We start from the raw sequence: 18,261 nt of genomic DNA, 5'->3' as shown, positions 1-18,261 counted from the left end.
ACACCTGTATCTTACCGGTACTCACCTATGGGGCAGAAACGTGGAAGCTAAGAAAGAGGGTTCAGCTTAAGTTAAGGACAACGCAGCGAGCTATGGAAAGAAAAATGATAGGTGTAACGTTGAGAGATCGGAGGCGGGCGGAGTGGGTGAGGGAACAAAGGAGGGTTAATGACATCTTGGTCGAAATCAAGAAGAAATGGGCTTGGGCAGGGCATGTAATGCGAAGGCAATATAACCGGTGGTCCTTAAGGGTAACGGAGTGCATTCCAAGAGAAAGCAAACGTAGCAGGGGACAGGAGAAAGTTAGGTGGGCTGATGAGATTAAGAAATTTGCGGGAATACGGTAGCCGCAACCGGCGAAGGGCAGGGTTAATTGGAGAGGCATGGGAGAGGCCTTTGCCCTGCAGTGGGCGTAGTCAGGCTGATGATGATGATGATGGTCATTTTTAGGCTAGAAGCATGACAAAGAAATAAAGACAACAAGCATTCTGTGGCATGGCTAGTGGATGCCTAGATGGATGTTTGAAAATTAACAGGGCAAAATGAGATGGCAGGAAGTGTAAGCACTGTATGAAGGCGCTCAAACTTGTGCATTGCTATGCATAGAAATGTTCTGCAGGCAAAATGAGCAAAAGTGACGGTCAAGCACGTTTTCATCATCGCCTGCAACATTTAAGCATGAAGGTTCGAGTAACAAGCGCAGCATCGCTACTGCGTTCACACCACTGTATGCAGCAACTACACCCCCTCTCAGCACTACATCAGTTGCGATTAGGACTGCGCCCCTGAAAACTCTGTCATGGCGCCTCTGTTTCCTTTAACCAGCCAAAATAAATGACATGGCGGAAAGCTGCTGTGACTAAGTCAAAGCGCTAAATATGGCGTGCTGTCATGCAGACGCCGCCACGAAGGACTACAACCAAGATGGCACTTGGCGGCTTCCAGTAAACACGCGCATACGCAGTAGGCTTTGTGAAATTGGCCTGTTATCTTCTTGCCAAAGTTCTGGTGCATATTTTACTACTTCTGGTAGTCAAATTTTCGTGGAGTGTCCGTTTCATATGTACTTTCATAGATCATTAGTATTTCCACATAAGTTGATGCGCTGTGGTGGCTCAGTGGTTAAGGCATTCTGCTATTGAGCAAACATGAGGTTGTAAGATAAATTCTGGCCACATTTTGATGGGAGCAAAATTGAAAAATTCCTGTGTGCTGTGCAATCACTTTAAAAGCCCCTTGGTGGTCGAAGTAAATCCATGACCCCTCATTATGACATCTCTTGGAGCCTGTATGCCACTTTCGGATCATAAATTGCTCATATGAACCAAGTATGCATTGTCGACATGCTGTACTAGCTTATTGCATAGACTGCTCCTGTGGTATTTAAAGGAGTATAGACACCATATTTTTGCTTGCGTGTTTTAGGCATGTTTGATGTTTTAGATGTTAGTATACGTATATCATCCTGTGATGTTTGCCTACAACCACTAAATAATTTATATTTTAATTTCTTCTTGATGCATCAGCCGAATGATGGCTGTGACATATAGTTGGTGTTTAGGTCACGTGAGCCATAAAAAGCGGCTATATAATTGCCGATGTGTTGTTATTGTTGTTCTTAATCTTGAAGCAGACTGGCTTAAGTTTTGTAGTCAATTAAAACTACATAGTGACTCACGTGACCTAAACAGCAACTACGTCACTGCCATTGTTCAGTTGATGAAACCGAAACAGCATAAGAGAAGGAATTCAATTATAAATTTTTTGGGTTGTCGTAGGCGAATACCACGTGGGGAACAATGTATTCTAGTGTCTAAAGCATCACTTGAAACAAGAAATGTAATTAAAGTTAGGGGCCTGAAGCCAAGCCATTGAATGCCAAGGCTATGAGATATGTGCGATAGGCAGCAGAATACCATTCATTTTCTTTCTATGTCATATGTAATGGGTCAGGCATGGCAGGGTACATCTCACCAGAGTTGAGAATAGCACAAACAGGTGTTGTTGTGTACATATTATGAGACAGTAGTTTCACATGCTTGAAAATCATAATGTGGAAATGTTTTGAGCGAGTTGGGCTACGGTTTAAAGAGTGGAAAATTGACATGAAGTTTGATATTCGAATGTTTTCTGAACAGAGAAGATGATGAAAGGAGGAAGAATACGTTGCTGGTGTTACTGTCAGGCAAGGAGAGAGCAGTGTTTATGGAGTATGTACAGTCAGCCCAGAATGAAACATGAACAGCAACTTTGAACGAAACAAAATGATTTATTGAGTACTTTGAGCTGCAGCGTACAACTCGCCTTATCCACATTTCTGGGTATAGGATCTACCAAAGTATATATTAATAAACCAGTTGTATAAAGCAACATCTCGCTGCAAAGTAGAAAAGTACGGCATTTGAGTGTTTGTGTTCTGGTCTGACTGTACCATCCTATGGCATTCTTACTGGTGGTAAGAGTGCTGTCTGACGGTATGTGAAGCGGGATTTTCTGTGCTGTCTGACTGACACTTCTTAGGTGCAGCCCGTGTCTATTTCGGTGATCACCTGGGCTAAGTTGTCAGCGCATCTGGTTGGTTGGTTTGGTTGGTTTATGGGGTTTAACGTCCCAAAGCGACTAAGGCTATGAGAGACGCCATAGTGAAGGGCTCCGGAAATATCTGTCTTCTGCCATACCACAATATAGCTCTCGATAAAACAATTCCCTTGAAATTCATAGGGCACGTTTGCATGATCTCTGCTTGGGTATTGTCATTACTGTCACTGAACGACTCATCAGTTGGAAGTTTAATGGAGAAGTGGTCTTTAACCCTTTTTTCTCTCAATTAGCTAGCTAATGGTAAAAATTTTATGGCACTCATAACTTGTTTGTTCCTTGGATATATTGCTGAATGCTTGCACGATAGGAATTTAGCATTTTATTTAGTTAGTAAATGTTTGTATGCTTTTATTACTTACTTTCAGTATGAAAAAGTTTATAAAAGCTGAGGCTTCCGAAACGCACGAAATCGGAAGTTTTACAAGTATGATAGGAATGAACTGGTTTTCGATTCTTGTTTGATTGCAGCTGTGTTTGTGGAACATTTTTTCTAGTTGGATAATTTCAAGTTTTTTTGTTTTTTTTCCCACTGTGAGTTCTGTCCTTAAAATTGGAGCGTGAAAACTTGCTGTCACACTGCATAAAGAGCATTTTAGCCTGCCATTGAACGCTCTTCATGGCTACTGCCAGTTTTTGTGATGCTGCTGTCTGAGCATCCAATTAAATTTGTTTCTCATGGAGTGCACTTGTGGCTGATGTTAGTGCCTTCGGTTCATTTTTTTAGATAAATATACTTTTATTCGGGCAACAAGGTCTAGGATACGAGGGCAAAAGGCAGATGTGCTCTGCCTGACGGGGCCTTTGCACCTGAAACACGTCATAATTCTGAGCCCTGAATGTGTTTTATTTTGTCTTTTCATGCCTTTTTGACTGTATGTCACATTGTGAGCCAGAAAGTATGGTTATTAAATGTTGTCTCTATGCTCATGTTCCTTTCAACTTTCAAGATATTGTATTGCAAGCAGCGGGCTAGCTGAAATCTGTCCACAGGCTTTGCTGCAATTCCTCACATCCCAATCGTGCTCGTGGACGGCGCATGAATGGTTGCCTCCTGCAGTTTTTTTTTTTTTTGCCATCAAAAAAGTAGCATTGTCAGTTTTCTTGGCACAGAGGTAGTTTATGCTCGCTTTTCTCAAAACGTGTTGCATTTTCAGCGGAATTTGTAGTTCCTGCTTTTTTTACCCATTTGGTGTCTAAAATGTGGATTCACGTGCTTGTTTCTGCCACCCTAAAAATTTAGTGCCTTAAGGTGCAGTCTCTAGTAATGACAGTCAGACTGTGTGTTGTTTTTTCTCTCTCTCTCTCTCGTTGAGAGCCTTAATTAACTCCCATGCCTCTGTCCCTTGCTCTCCCTGTGGCAGCCATGCAGCCAGTGCATAGCTGGTGTCGCCGAGTGCCTGCAGATGGCACCTTGCTGCAGTGGGCTGCGGGAGCTGCAAGCCCGGGCAGTTCAGTGGGCGGGACGCCACTACATTCGGGTGTGGCCTCACCGAGCCTTTGCCACCGTTCCCGAGCACTGGCAGCAGCAGTGCTACACAGCCACCCTCCAGGCACTGGTGGGTTGCTGCTGCTTGGACCCCAGTGCACAATAGCGGCAGATTTGCGGGCTTTTGCTTTTGCAGAGCAGATTCTTCCTTTCCTTCAGGAGTCCACTGTAGAATGCAGCTTGTCTGGATACCAAGCGCAAGATACTGGAACAGCGGGAACATAAAACACATGCATGACGACTTGAGCGTTGAGCTCCCATTCAGGGAAAGCAGTTTGTCTGATATTGTTAGACCTGAATGAAAGAGAGCTTCAGGTATTTGTAAGTTAGTGTTTGTGCACTTGTGAATACGTTGGTGGCTTTATTTTGTTCCATTCCGGAGGAATACACCTTGATGGCGATTAATCCTTTAGACTGTGGACAATTTATTTTGTGCTAATAATGAAATACAGTCCAGCCCACTTACTATAATGGCCGCAGTTATAACGAACACTCGCTTATTACGAACAAGGGTGGTGCTACTGTCAAAATGTGCATTAGAGCAATCGCATTGAATCTGATATACAACGAACACCTGTGGCTGCACAACTTGGTCACAGCGAACGATTAGGTGCTGTACTCGGCCCGCAGTCGAAAAACAGCACTTCTTGCAGGAGCGGAGAGCGACAAGCGTTATAATCGCTGCGTCACTCTCTCCCTGCCACCGTGACCTCCGCAATCAGCTCTGGCAGCGCTCCTCTACCTATGAAAATAATGCGCCAACACAAAAAAAGCATGAACAGTAAAATCATCAGTAAAAGAGAAATACAGGGCATATGAAGTGCCAACAAAACATTTTATCGGATGCGGCCGTCAAAAACGCGCGCCTTGAAAAGAGACACTTAGCGCTGGTGGAAAGTGGAGCAAGCTTCGCATTAGCGGCTTTCTGTGAACAAGCATGAAAGGCAGCGACCGGTGCTCGCCATTTGTCATCGGGAAGACTTGCAAGGCGCAGTGCTTTGGAAGCTGCATTTTCGTACGCTACGTGCATGACACAAAAGCCTGAATGGTGCATGACTTTTTTTCGTTCTATTTTTTTCGAAGAGTGTCACTAGCATAAGTTTAGAGGAGGCATGGGGATAACAGGCAACTTGTGCGTCAAGTGGCTTGTCGAGTTTTATGATGACATTTCGGAAAAAAATAGAATGGTCCTTCTCGTGCTCGACAACCGTGCGACGCACCACGTGCTGCCTTCCCTCACCGCGGTGACCATGCTCTTCGGTCGCCAAAAGCGATGAGCAAGGCCAGCCACTTGACAAAGGCATAATTCACATGCTCAAGGTGTCCTGTCCAGCGGTACGTCACCAGTACATACTGATGATAGCAGTCGACTGACCAGATGCTGTGGCGTCCCTGTTCGAATTTCTCTGCTCCCCACGATGGAATGATAAGGTCACGTGAGTGTTTCTGATTGCGGGGTGCATCAAGAATTTCTTTTGTAAGGCAGCGCGTTTGGGGACCTAAGAACGATGGAGGATGCTGTCGAACACAATGTTATTGGACATGTGCATTTGTAGCTGCGCATTGTTGATACGCAGCTGGCCTGATCTGGTGTTGCATGGGGATATTTCGTTGGTGTGGATGACGCCAACATTGGAAAGCCATACACTGATGAAAGTAGTAGTATGCGAAGTACGAGAACTCTTGCTCTGCCAGGAATCTGATGATGGCAATGACTAGAAGAATGACATACCACCTGCTACTGCGAATGCTTCTACCATGATTAATCATCTCGCGTCCCTAAATCAGCTTGTTGGTAGCAAGGATATCTGTGAGGAGCGTACATGTGTCTGTGCTTGGGAGCTTGGAAAGCGCCGTAATAGGGCCTAGTTTGAGTAAACAGACGCACATAGAGGGTTTACACTGTACGACTTTGTATTTTTGGCTGTAACATGGGAAGTCCATTTGCTATGAACCTCAGATACAATGAACGCATTCTGCACAACCGTCAAGTTTGTTATAAGTGGGCTCGACTGTGATGACGTTATTGTTAACAGATAAACAATAATGGAGAAGTGATGCTGATAGTGATTGAAATCAAGCATTACCAATACCTTGTAATGGGTGTGCTGTTCCAGTTCTTCCCAGTGTTTTATACTTATTTTCATCAGTTATGTAACATCAAGCCAGATTTGGTAGGCCTATTCACAGGTTTCCATACTGGTTTCAGCCTTGTGTACTGAATCTGCCACTACCTGTGTCGCGTTAACAACAAAATCGTGTACTCTCTTTTTTCTGCTCTGTTTTTTGTACTGCTGTACTGCTGGACCGAAAATTCGGACGCCTGATTTTTCGGACATGCTTGATTATTCGGACTTTTTCGCGGCACCGCGATATGGCCCATAGAGCCAATGTGTAAGAGCGCTTGAAATTTCGGACGCACCGCAACTGACCACTCGATTTTTCGGACCTCGTTCGCACTCGCCGCCAGTACCCAAGCCGCCATATAATGTGTACAGTGGAACCTCATTAATTCAGACTGCAGGAGATATCGAAAACTTGATCAAACAAAACGAAATTCAAGCTTAAAGGGAGCCTCTTGCGACGCTGAAATTCTGCGCGAGTCAGCACATTGCGCTCGCGTGTTTTCGAATTCGTACTGTCCCTGAATGTTTTCCGCCGCACGAACTTGAACCGTAGTCTGAGTTCACGGAACTCATCTGTGCCGAGTCATTAGTCCCGAACATGGAACGCGAATACGATCACGGAGCGTTTGATCGTGGAGGCTATGCGCACGCTGTGGCCTCCGCGATCGAAGCGCGCTTCGGGCGCGCCGCCGGATCTTATCGCGGCCGCGATCTGCTCCGGCGCTGCGCCGTTCGCGGAGGCCACGCGCGCGCACCGGAGCTTCCAAGTGCCAGCTATGGATGGCGCCGTGATCATTATCATCAACATTTTTCTCGGTCGCGATTTTCCGCTGTTCACATCGGCATCAGTATCGCCAGCTCCAGCCTTTCATGGCGTGTTAGCATGCGTGTTAGCGCGTTCGCCGTGATAGTGGCTTTCGCGTGCTGCCGCCGAGCTTCACAGTTTTAGCACGTTGGCAAGCACCTTAAGCTACACGGCTGGGAGTTAGCTCTCGAACGCGGTCGGTAAGCGTGCGGCGGGCGGGAAATTCGACGTGGCCGAGAAGTGCGTCCGATGATGGTGCAACCAAAAGAGAAACACAAGCTGCAAAAAGCGCGCTTTCCGAGTCAAGCCGTGCGAGTTTCCTGAACTGGAAGAAGAGCTGCTCCTCTATGTGATGGAATTTCGGAACAACGGCTACGCGTTGACAGCGGACATGCTGCGCGGCTTCTTTTGGCATGAGCGTGCACCAGAGCGCAGCACCAGCTCAGGAGTCTAAATACTTCGCGAGTGACGATTGAACGTGGAATAAATGTCGCTCATTCCCTGGTTGGTGTGTTTTTACTTAAAATTTTTTTTTTCACATATCGCGTGTATGGGCCGCACCCCAAAAATTGGCCCTCGAATCTGGAAAAAAAAAAGTGCGGCCCTTATACGCGTTTATACGGTATTTCGCGCGGCGAAATATAGTCATGAGGAGCTTTAGAATGTGTGCAATACAATTGGCCGCTTTCTCCGGCATAGTGGTAATAGGTTCGTGATTTTTTCGGTGAAATTTGGTTTTCCGGACTGCCCGATTTTTCGGTCGTTTTCGCGGTCCCTAGAGAGTCCGAAAAATCGGTCGTCGACTGTAGTTAAGTGCTCAGCTTGCAAGGGGGATTTCACACTAAAAATTAAAGCTTGACGAAATGTCTAAATCTTCACAATGCACAGTTGGAACACTAAAAATTTCAGTACTTAACTTTCTTGAAATGCCATCTATCTTGCAGTTTTTCTCCGTTTTAAGAATCCCAGTTAATAGGGTTTGCTGTGTATACCACTTTATTGCTTCACAAATTAATAGCAAATATATATATGCCAGGCATGGAGAATGCACTTTTAATATAAAAAGTCTGAAAGACATCCACACTTTGAGGTACTGTTCTATAGATCCTGCAGTAAAAAAAAATGAGCTGAGAGTGAGTGCTGTTTCGTAGTGTTTCTCCAAGCTCATCATATGTAGTGCTGTTTAACACCTTCCAGGCTAGGTATTTTATGCAGACAAGTTAACATAGGAGTTGAAAAAATAGCAGCTACTGCCCGTTTCATAGATGACTGCCCGGCATGTAACATGTGCACCCTACAAATTGTGTTCTGGCTGTGCCATTTAACTACCTAGTGCTTCCAATCATGTTGGTTGCGATACCAACTAGCCCTATTTGTAACTTTGCAAAATCAGTTTGTGTGGAAGTACTTAAAGTTGCTTTGGGGGATGCCTAGGTGTTTGCTGAATGCAAGTAACTTGGCTGCTGAGCCTGAGGATGCTGGTACATCCCCAGTCATGGTGGTTGCTTTTCAAGGCGCCCGGTGGTTGCTTTGCAAGGCGCCCGTGTACTGTGCAATGTCATTGCACGTTAAAGAACTTCAGGGGGTCAAAACTGTCCGGGACCCCTTTCTTACTGTTTCTCCTAGCCCATGTGCAGCTTTGGGACATTAAACCCTAAATACCACCAATCAGTTGTTTAATTCGGGCGTTCTTTTTTAGCCCTTTGCTTTGCTTTTAAACGCTGAGTTTGTCAGACTAACGCAAGTCATGCTCTGGTTCATTTCTGCTAATTGACAAGCCAACAGTGAAGTAGACAGCTTAAATTTTATTTTTTTCCCCTCCTTTTTACGTGAGAGCTGACAGCTTCATGAAGACTTGTAGGTAATATTTATTTGACATAGCCAGCCTATGTGGTTAGCAATACATGCTGCACAGTCAGTTCCTTTAAACAATTAATGTCTCAGAAAGCGTTTGCTTCTGTTGTGACTGTCATGAAAGTTCATGCTATTGCTTGTTTATTCTTAACTTTTTTTTTCTTTTTCAAAGTTGTTGCTTCATATTGTTGCCAGATTTTCTTTATCTTGTTGGCTTGTTGCATTCTTTCTTGTACCAGTTGTTGAAAATTTTTTTTTGTTTAGATAAGTTAAAAAATGGCTACTAGCTGCATTGGACAGAATCAGCGTGCACTTACTGTTGTTGTGGACCCTGTGACTGGGCTGGCCGTTGTTTCTCCATGTGCAGACAGCGGAGACGGCCATTGACATGGCTCTGAATTGTGAGCGCCTCTCTGTGACCCTGCCCCGGGTGCGATGGGCAGAGTCGGCACTCTCTCTGGCCAACCGCCTGCTGCAGGACTGCGTTGGCCTCATGTCTCCGGAGTTTGACCAGGTGCTTCAGAGCAAGGGCTTCCTCGACCTCGGAAAGGTGCGGGCATCACTGGCTGCCCCATGCATTTGTTTATTCATATAAGAATGGCACAAGTTAGCTGGGCACAGAAGCTGTGCCACCTGCTGCCATGGGGCTGAAAATGGCTGCTGTTGGTGGTATAGCTGTCAAGTGAGGGGCGTGTGAATTTGTGTGCGTGCAGTGTTCGTGTTCTTCATTGAAATCTGCACCTTTTGTAGTCTTCTGTCTGAGATTTGTCTAGTTTTATCTGTGATTGGCACCCTTTCATTGTAACCTTGCAAAATAAAGAGCAGGCAAAAACAAACATGTGAGTCAAGAGAGGTGGAAAAAAGGACAGGGCTGATGTGGAAATGCCAGCGTGAGGAATAACACAAGTACACACAAGTAGGGGTGTGCGAATAGTGGTTTTTTGGTTCGAAGCAAATAGTGATTTTCTTCAAATAATATGCTGTGGAGTTCCATCGGACTGAACTAGCGATCCGATGAATGCGGCCAGGACGTTCGCATACCTGCTGCGTCCGAGCTCGTCGATAATGTCACCACCAGCCAGAATATATAAAGGGTTTGCTGACAATAAATTGAGGTTTCTTGGTTTGGAGCTTAGACGATTGTCTGCTGTGTTCTTCCTTCAGTGCGTCTGCCTTGACACGGTGGCAGTGACGCGACTTACGGCAGCAACTACCTTAGTGCGGAGGCTCGAAGATGGCCAGAACGCAAAATTTTCTGCAATAGCGTGTGGACCTCTTTTTTTCTTTAGTTTGTAGCTGGGCTCACACCCTGACCTGGCTGTGATTTCCATATTGACTGACCCCCAAGCTTTGAAAGCGCGATAAAAAAAAAGCCATCTATGCGGCAATACTGAAAACCGGAACCACATAAAGCAAGCGGGCAAGCATCCCAGAAACACTATTCGCACGAGACGAATACTTCGAAATTTCGGATACTGAAAATTTGGTTTGAAGCGAATATTGAATACTGTGCTATTCGATTGAATCTTCAAAATTGTCGAATATTTGTACACTCCTACACACAAGTATGCAGAGTGATGTGGCCATGGTGGGCCATATGTCACTGTGTGCTCTGCCGGACACACAACTGGAGGAGGAAAAGGAAAAAAGATGAACACTATTGTAGCTTAAAGTATTATGTGCTTTCAGATGATCTTTTTGGAAGGGCTTTCTCTGGATTGGCTGCGTTAGATTAGATTGCAAGTGAAAGTATTAGATTGCCACAGTATGCCACTTCTTGATCTGGCAGATGCTTTCTTAATAGCTCTTTGATGTTGCCGGCAGGGAACGCCTTCCTGACCTATAAGTTCAGGTGCCCAAAGAAGTTTTTGGAACACGGATGCCATAACAGAAGCTCAATTTAATCACTGCCTGGAGGGATGGCCTGATCCTATATAGGGTTACAATCTGCAGCTACCACAGGAAAGTGAAGAGCACATCCTTTAGTTCCAGGCTTCGTGCCTAGAGAGCCAAGCAGTTGAGCATTTTTTTGTTTTTTGTCATGTTCCGAAACCATTTGTGGACACCTGTATATCTTGGCCCGGTGACGTAGTGATTTTTGATTTCCTTCTTGTACCTCTGAGCTGCTTCATGCCTCTCCCCTTTTGGCCAGGTTGACATGGGTCTAATACACAAGGAGACACTGACAGTGGCCCCCGACTTAAGGCAATGGTTTGTTATGCACAACTTCACAGGAAGCAGATTGCTGGCTGGAAAGACCATGTTGAAATTGGTCCTGCACTTCAGGGGGTTGGTACATAATGTACAAAGTTTACCTTCCTGTGTCTCCATGCTGCACCTGCCAGATCTCCCATGTCTCCATACTGGGCCTGGCCTTCAATATGGAAGGTAAACTTTCGTGAGGCTTGTTTCTCTAGTGTTTGGAGGCAACATTGCCTGCTGTGCATCATCTGTCTCACAGCTGCAGTGGGAAAATGTGAATGGACATTGGCACTTTGAAAGCTAGGACATATTTACTGACAGCCGGTGTGTAAAAGGTTGACACCACCTTTAGTTGCAGCAGCAGCAGCTATGCTGTTGTGGGACAAAGTGGTTCAGCCATTGATCTGTGCTCTGACATTGGCGCCACATTGCCTCCCTTGCCCAGGGCCAGAGCTGGAACATCACTGCCCTGGAGGACACCCTGCTGGCAGCAGTGGAAGGGCTGACACCTGATGCGGCCTGTCTGTCGTGCATTGCCTTGGCACGGCTGCTGCCTGAGGATGACAGCCAGCAGGTGCAGTGGACTCAGGTTGGTGCCTTAAACTCTTGGCCGGGGCCTTTGGTAATGTCTTTATATACCATATAAAGGCTTTTTTTCAGATGGGCCAATTTTTGGGGTGCGGCCCATACACACAATGTGCGAAAAAAAAATTGTATGTAAAAACACACCATTCAGGGAGTGAACAGCACTTATTATACATTCAATCATCACTCGCGTAGTCTTCAGACTCCGAGCTGGTGCTGTGCGCATGCTCATCCCACAAGAAGTTGCGCATCATGTCCGCTGTCAATGCATAGCCACTGTTCCACACTTCCGTCACATAGCAGAGCAACTCTTCTTCCAGTTCGGGAAACTTGCACGGCTTGCCTCTGAAAGCGCACTTTTTGCAGCTTGTGTTCTTCAATGCGTCCTTTTGGTTGCACTATCATCGGGCGCACTTCTCAGCCACTAAGCCTTTTTCTGTCCGGAGCGAAACGGCTTGCGTTGTTTCGCAGCTTGTCTTTCGCTTTCACAATCGTTGTCAACGTACTTTTGGTGATCCCATATTTCAATGCCACGGAAGTCTTCTTCACTCCAGCCTCAACTTCTTCTATGGCTGCCAATTTTTCTTTTACAGAGATCGTCCGATACTTCCCTCGCGGAGACATGGTGCTACCGACACGGGCAACCGACGAGGGAAAGAAAAGCACGGGCGGTCACGTGACTCGGAATCGGCCGATGCTACTCGCGTCACTTTCGCACCCTTTTTTTTTTCTCCTGCTCTTTGTTTTTATGTCAGTGGCCGCAGTTTTGAGCGTTTTGACAAGCGCAGGTGGACAGTTGTTTTTTTTCCACAAGTTTTTAGGGTTATGTGTTGTTTTATTTTGAATTTCCTCCATTGAACTGGCTAGCAAGCCACAGAAATTTGAGCAGCAATGCGCCCTTCGGGAGGTTTTTGTTTCGTTTTTAACGTTTGTTTGTTAGGCTCTTCTTTGCTTTTTTCTCTTTTTAATGTCATAGTGCGCTTATTTTCACATTTTCCACTGTTGAAGTGATATAAGAACAGATTTTTCACCAGTGGCGGCAACGATAGCCGACAATTTTCCGGTATGGACAAGCAAAAAGTACAAATTAACCGAATTGCGGTGTTTGAATTAAGTGGCCTTAAATACATTGAAAACATGGCGAACCAACCAAAAATTTGATTTTTGTTTGAATTAACCGAAAGTACGAATTATCAGAGTTTGAATTATCGCGAGTCTACTGTAGTTGCAGCCGTGGCAGACTTGCGATGTGAGCAGGTGTGTCCACGTGTAATCACGTAGAGTAAAAAAAAAATGAGTAGGCAGACTTGCCAACAGACATAAGGGAAACAAAAAGTCATGAGTAATTGAGTGCATATGCTGCACCTGTGGATTTGGGGCTATGAAGGTTGCGGTGGAGTAACATGATCAGTGTGTTTTGTAGTATAATGTCGTTGAGTACAGCGGTTGGTTGTGGTGCTGCCACAGTGGCTCAGTGGGTTTGACACTTGGCTGCTGATTCCAAGATTGCGGGCTGTGAAAAAAAAAACTGGTCACAGTTCGGTAATGTGCACACTGAGCTGCTTTACGGGGGGAATGCATACAAAGCGTTGTGTACCTACATGCTCTCGAACCTTAATGCAAGAAAAGGTTCATGAGCATACATTTTTTTTCCCTAGTGATGACGTCATAGTGATGCAATAATTTTGTTACTGCTACTCTTCTTCTAGCACTTCTACTACACTTCTACTAGCAGTTCCTGCATTTAGCTGTTGTGTGTTTCATAAGCCAGGGCTCACTGCGTTACCTCCTGTGGGGGACGCACTATGGGTAATTTATGCTGATGTCACACATTCAGGTGACTAAGTAGTAATCACCGGGCAGGTACTAACAACATAGTAAGCAAGAACCACCACGCAGGTGGTAATCAGGTTGTAAGCTTGGGGCTGGGGTGGGGGGTGTAGCCCATGAAGGAAGACACACCCTACACTCCTCAGCGTGGCAACGTTTTAAGATGCAAAACCAAGTGAAACAAAACGAAGCATATCAATAAAAGCAGCTCGAACTACCACGCTGCTTTGACTTTGCCTAGCCGAGGAAATGACTGCCATTTTTAATGCGAAAGCATTTCTTGGCTCATGACGCAGTGTTCTGTGCGTCAAGTGTGTGAACAGAAAGTGCGCACTCCTAGTAGGAGGGCAACATGGGAGGCATGATCCGTATGGGTGCTTGTGGCAGGCAGAGCTACTTGCCAATGCATTGGAGCTTCGCTTAACTGCTGCACCACTGCACTGGCAGTGGCATGAGCTCTCACCGGCGTCTGTGAACGTCCAGTAGAGAATGTCTAATTCTGCATATAGTATGGGGATTGGCCCATGGAGGAGCTCTGAATGGTGTGCGGTTTGGTGGCCACTGCGAACTAAATTGCACAAACGCACCAACAGAAACAGCAGTAGTGCACATTGCTTTTGCATTTCTCCACTAAAGCAGACTTCAGTGGCCCTGGTATACTCTTTTGATTATGAGATTGAATGTTCTCAAGCAAGTCAGGGCTTTGAAGTACGCGGTATTGGAGGGCTCCGAATTAATTTAGGACATCGGGGATTCTTTAATATCATTCACATCCCATAGCAGACGGACGTTTTTACACTTCGCTTCCATTGAAATACAATCACAGTGGCCGGGGTCGAACTGCCGACCTTGGAATCGGCGGCCGAACGTTAGTCACTGAAATGTCATGCTTGGTAGACTGATGCTGCGCTTTGCATCAACTGGTTTCTATGCATTGCCACTAAGTTTTCCTCAAAAGGATTTGCAGTAGCTTTGCTCTGGTGCCAACAAAATTCTTTACTTATTTCTGATTTGCAAGATAAGTTGTTGAATGAAAATGTGCTTTATCGCTTTTTTTTCCAAATGTTGCATTCTTCTGGGGAAGAAAACAAAGAATTGCCTTTTTCCTAGCTTTCAAAATTTCTTGAGATTTGACATCTCTTCTACGAACTCATGTTTTTTGTAGTACAAAAAAACGGTCAGCTACTGCTTCCAAAAAATTGATGTAGAGAAAACTAGTGCTCAAATGCATTTGGGCAGAAGACTCATTTGCTGTGTCACGAAGGCTGTGCTTGTGCCAAGATTAAACTGTCAGCACCATAACTTTTGGTTTTCTTTCGTGTGTGAATCAAAGTTTTCAGGCCCAAGTGCACCTCCAGAAATGAGGTTGTGTTAGTATTTTGTGTGGTCAGAGTGGTTGTTTGAACTGCACATTTGTCAGTTCCTTGCCTTATATTCAGTTGATGCCATTATAAAGTAAAATCACTGCTTTGTATGTGTTGGGGCCTTGTTGTAAAGCACTTTTATATTTTTTTTCAGTTTTGCAGCGACTTTCACAAACTGACAAAGGTCAACCCTTCAGCAACCATAGCAGAAGGGATCGACAAAATTGTAAAATTAGCACATATGCAGCTGATTGCTTGTGAAGCAAGCATTATGGAATCTCTCCGAAGTGCTGGAGAAATGGCACCAGAGAGGCTGCGAACGCGACGTGAGTAGTGTTACAAAGGCTTTATTGGTATATTTAATACGTACACTGTGTAGCAAATTATTTTTGCAGGGTTTCATCTTATAGGCATAGCAGTAGAGTTCATCCATGTTTAAAGGTTTGGTTCTTTCGATGTTTGCAACTCGTGTCTGGTCCTGAATGGAAAGAATTTGATGGCATGTTGCTTGGTGTACGGAACAGAAATAAACTGTTGTAATATAGCAGAGTTACATGTGTAAATAAGGAACGTTTTGCACTGTGTCAAGCACTAGACAATATCTGAAGACCCGTTGGAATGGCCTTCATGATGCAGCAGACATAAATAATATACTGTTAACCTAGCAGCAATGTTCCATTACTTGTGGGCACAGGTTACAGGACAAATCACTTTCTAAACAGCCGTTGTCACATAATTAGGAAACTTTAGGAAGATACTAAAAAAATGCATTGAAGCGTTCCCTATACAGTAGACTCGCGATAATTCAAACTGATAATTCGTACTTTCGGTTAATTCAAACAAAAATCAAATTTTTGGTTGGTTCGCCATGTTTTCAATGTATTTAAGGCCACTTAATTCAAACACCGCAATTCGGTTAATTTGTACTTTTTGCTTGTCCATACCGGAAAATTGTCGGCTATCGTTGCCGCCACTGGTGAAAAATCTCAGTTCTTATATCACTTCAACAGTGGAAAATGTGAAAATAAGCGCACTATGACATTAAAAAGAGAAAAAAGCAAAGAAGAGCCTAACAAACAAACGTTAAAAACGAAACAAAAACCTCCCGAAGGGCGCATTGCTGCTCAAATTTCTGTGGCTTGCTAGCCAGTTCAATGGAGGAAATTCGAAATAAAACAACACATAACCCTCAAAACTTGTGGAAAAAAAACAACTGTCCACCTGCGCTTGTCAAAACGCTCAAAACTGCGGCCACTGATATAAAAACAAAGAGCAGGAGAAAAAAAAACAAAAAAGGGTGCGAAAGTGACGCGAGTAGCATCGGCCGATTCCGAATCACTTGACCGCCCGTGCTTTTCTTTCCCTCGTCGGTTGCCCGCGTCGGTAGCACCATGTCTCCGCGAGGGAAGTATCGGACGCTCTCTGTAAAAGAAAAATTGGCAGCCACAGAAGAAGTTGAGGCTGGAGTGAAGAAGACTTCCGTGGCATTGAAATATGGGATCACCAAAAGTACGTTGACAACGATTGTGAAAGCGAAAGACAAGCTGCGAAACAACGCAAGCCGTTTCGCTCCGGACAGAAAAAGGCTTAGGGAGGCGGCGCATCCGGAGCTTGAGAAGGCGGTTCTCCTTTGGCTTAAGCACGCTCGGAGCTGTAATCTACCTGTAAGTGGACCGATCCTGCGAGAGAAGGCCGAACAACTGTCTCTGCGCTTTGGAATTGAAGATTTCAAGTGTAGTGACGGATGGGTGTCGCGATTCAAGGAGCGACATGGCCTCACTTTCAAAACAGTAAGTGGGGAAGCGGCAGCGGTCAATGAGGCGGTTACTACCGATTGGCAGCAGACGCGTCTTCAGAGCCTACTTCTTGAATACTCCCCAGCTGACATTTATAATGCTGACGAAATGGGACTTTTCTTCAAGTGCCTGCCTCAGCAAACATTGTGTCGCAAGGGGGAGCGTTGCACCGGCGGAAAGTAGAGTTACTGTATATGCTACCAAAGGTAGCAGAGTTGCGCGTCTGTTTGATAAACGGCGCTCGCGACTCCATTGGTAGAGCGCCATCACGTGGTGTCCAAGCAACCGTGTACTGCGGAGAAGACGGCGCTCGATGGGCAAAATCGTTCACTTTCGGTTCTGAACCGGTTTTACCGGTGTCGAGTGCTCCCCGCCGCCTCTCTTCCCGATTCGAGACGCCCTGCAGCCTTTCTTCTCCCTGTGAGAGCCTCCTCGGTACGGTGCATGTTTTGCCCATCCGGCCAGAAACACGTGCGCTGATGACGTAGGCCGGCCGCCGCTGCAGCGAACTGGACTGACAGCCGGCCAAGTTCGAAGCGGATCCGCTATCCAACGGCTGTTTACGTTCGCTGCTGTGGGGGTGTCTAGCGTGCGTAGCTCACGCCTTTTGTTTGTTTTTTTTTCTAAAAGTTGCATTGAGGTTTCTTTACCGAAAACAGGGTGGACTTGCGGCTCTGCGCTTTTTCGTGTACACTGTTGAAACGCTAAAATAGAGCTCTGCGTTGCGTATTTATCCCTGTTGGCATATAACCTGAATGGCAAACCATTTTTAATCGAGGGAAACATGTTTAGGCATCTGATTGTTTACTTCAGATGGTAACGTTCATCCAGTTTCGAGTGAACTGTATTTTGGATTTTTATACTGTCCTTTCTATAGTTCCGGCTCATAACTTTTTGCAGGGTTTCATATAGTAAAGGAGACTATAAACAGGTTTTTTAACGCAGGTCCGGTGAATAAATGTTGCTGCACAGATGAATGAATGCTGCATTTGCACGGTGTATTTAGAATACTGAGTCTGCCCTTAGGTTATCAGGTAAATAGTTCGGGGAAGGTGACTGTGGGAATCGCCTGCTGCCGCAGCTCACGTCGCGCGCTAGAGCACCGTTTTTTCTTGGCTACATTTGTTTACTGGGTTACGCAGTCAGCTTTTTAGAGGCTTTTTGTTTGCGATCAATCGAAAAAGTGCTTTAAAAACCTCGGAAAAGCGCCCACGGTCGATCGGTGATGCGCTAGGCATGTCGCCTGCAGAAACGGAGTGCGGCTTCGCCGCATAACTTCGGTTGCTTGGCAGGCAAGATGGCGGACCTACGCGCAACTCTGCTGCGGAAAGCTGAGCAAGAAGCGACTCACTGTCATGGTTTGTGCCAATATGGATGGTAGCCACAAGCCTGAACTTTTCGTTGTGGGCAAATCAAAATGTCCGAGGTGCTTCAAAGGCGTCCGAACTCTACCTGTTTCCTATGCAGCAAATACACGTGCGTGGATGACGCAATCTTTGTTTGAAGATTGGCTGCGGAAACTTGACGTGCTATTCCAGCGCGATAAAAGAAAAGTGCTGATAATTCTTGATAATTGTCCCGCTCACGGTGACGTGGAGGGGCTGGAGGCAAT

At 45.5% G+C, this 18,261-nt stretch overlaps 1 pseudogene; it reads left to right on the top strand.

The window, feature by feature from the left end:
* Positions 1 to 18,261, top strand: part of LOC149357400 (uncharacterized) — a 58,102-nt pseudogene that overhangs the window by 33,751 nt on the left and 6,090 nt on the right.

Source organism: Amblyomma mixtum, chromosome 3 (genome assembly GCF_055824585.1).
Source record: "Amblyomma mixtum isolate Tamu chromosome 3, ASM5582458v1, whole genome shotgun sequence".
In the NCBI taxonomy this organism is placed as follows: Eukaryota; Metazoa; Arthropoda; class Arachnida; order Ixodida; family Ixodidae; genus Amblyomma; species Amblyomma mixtum.
Note: the sequence above shows the minus strand (reverse complement) of the source record. Positions and strands in the feature narration are given on the sequence as shown.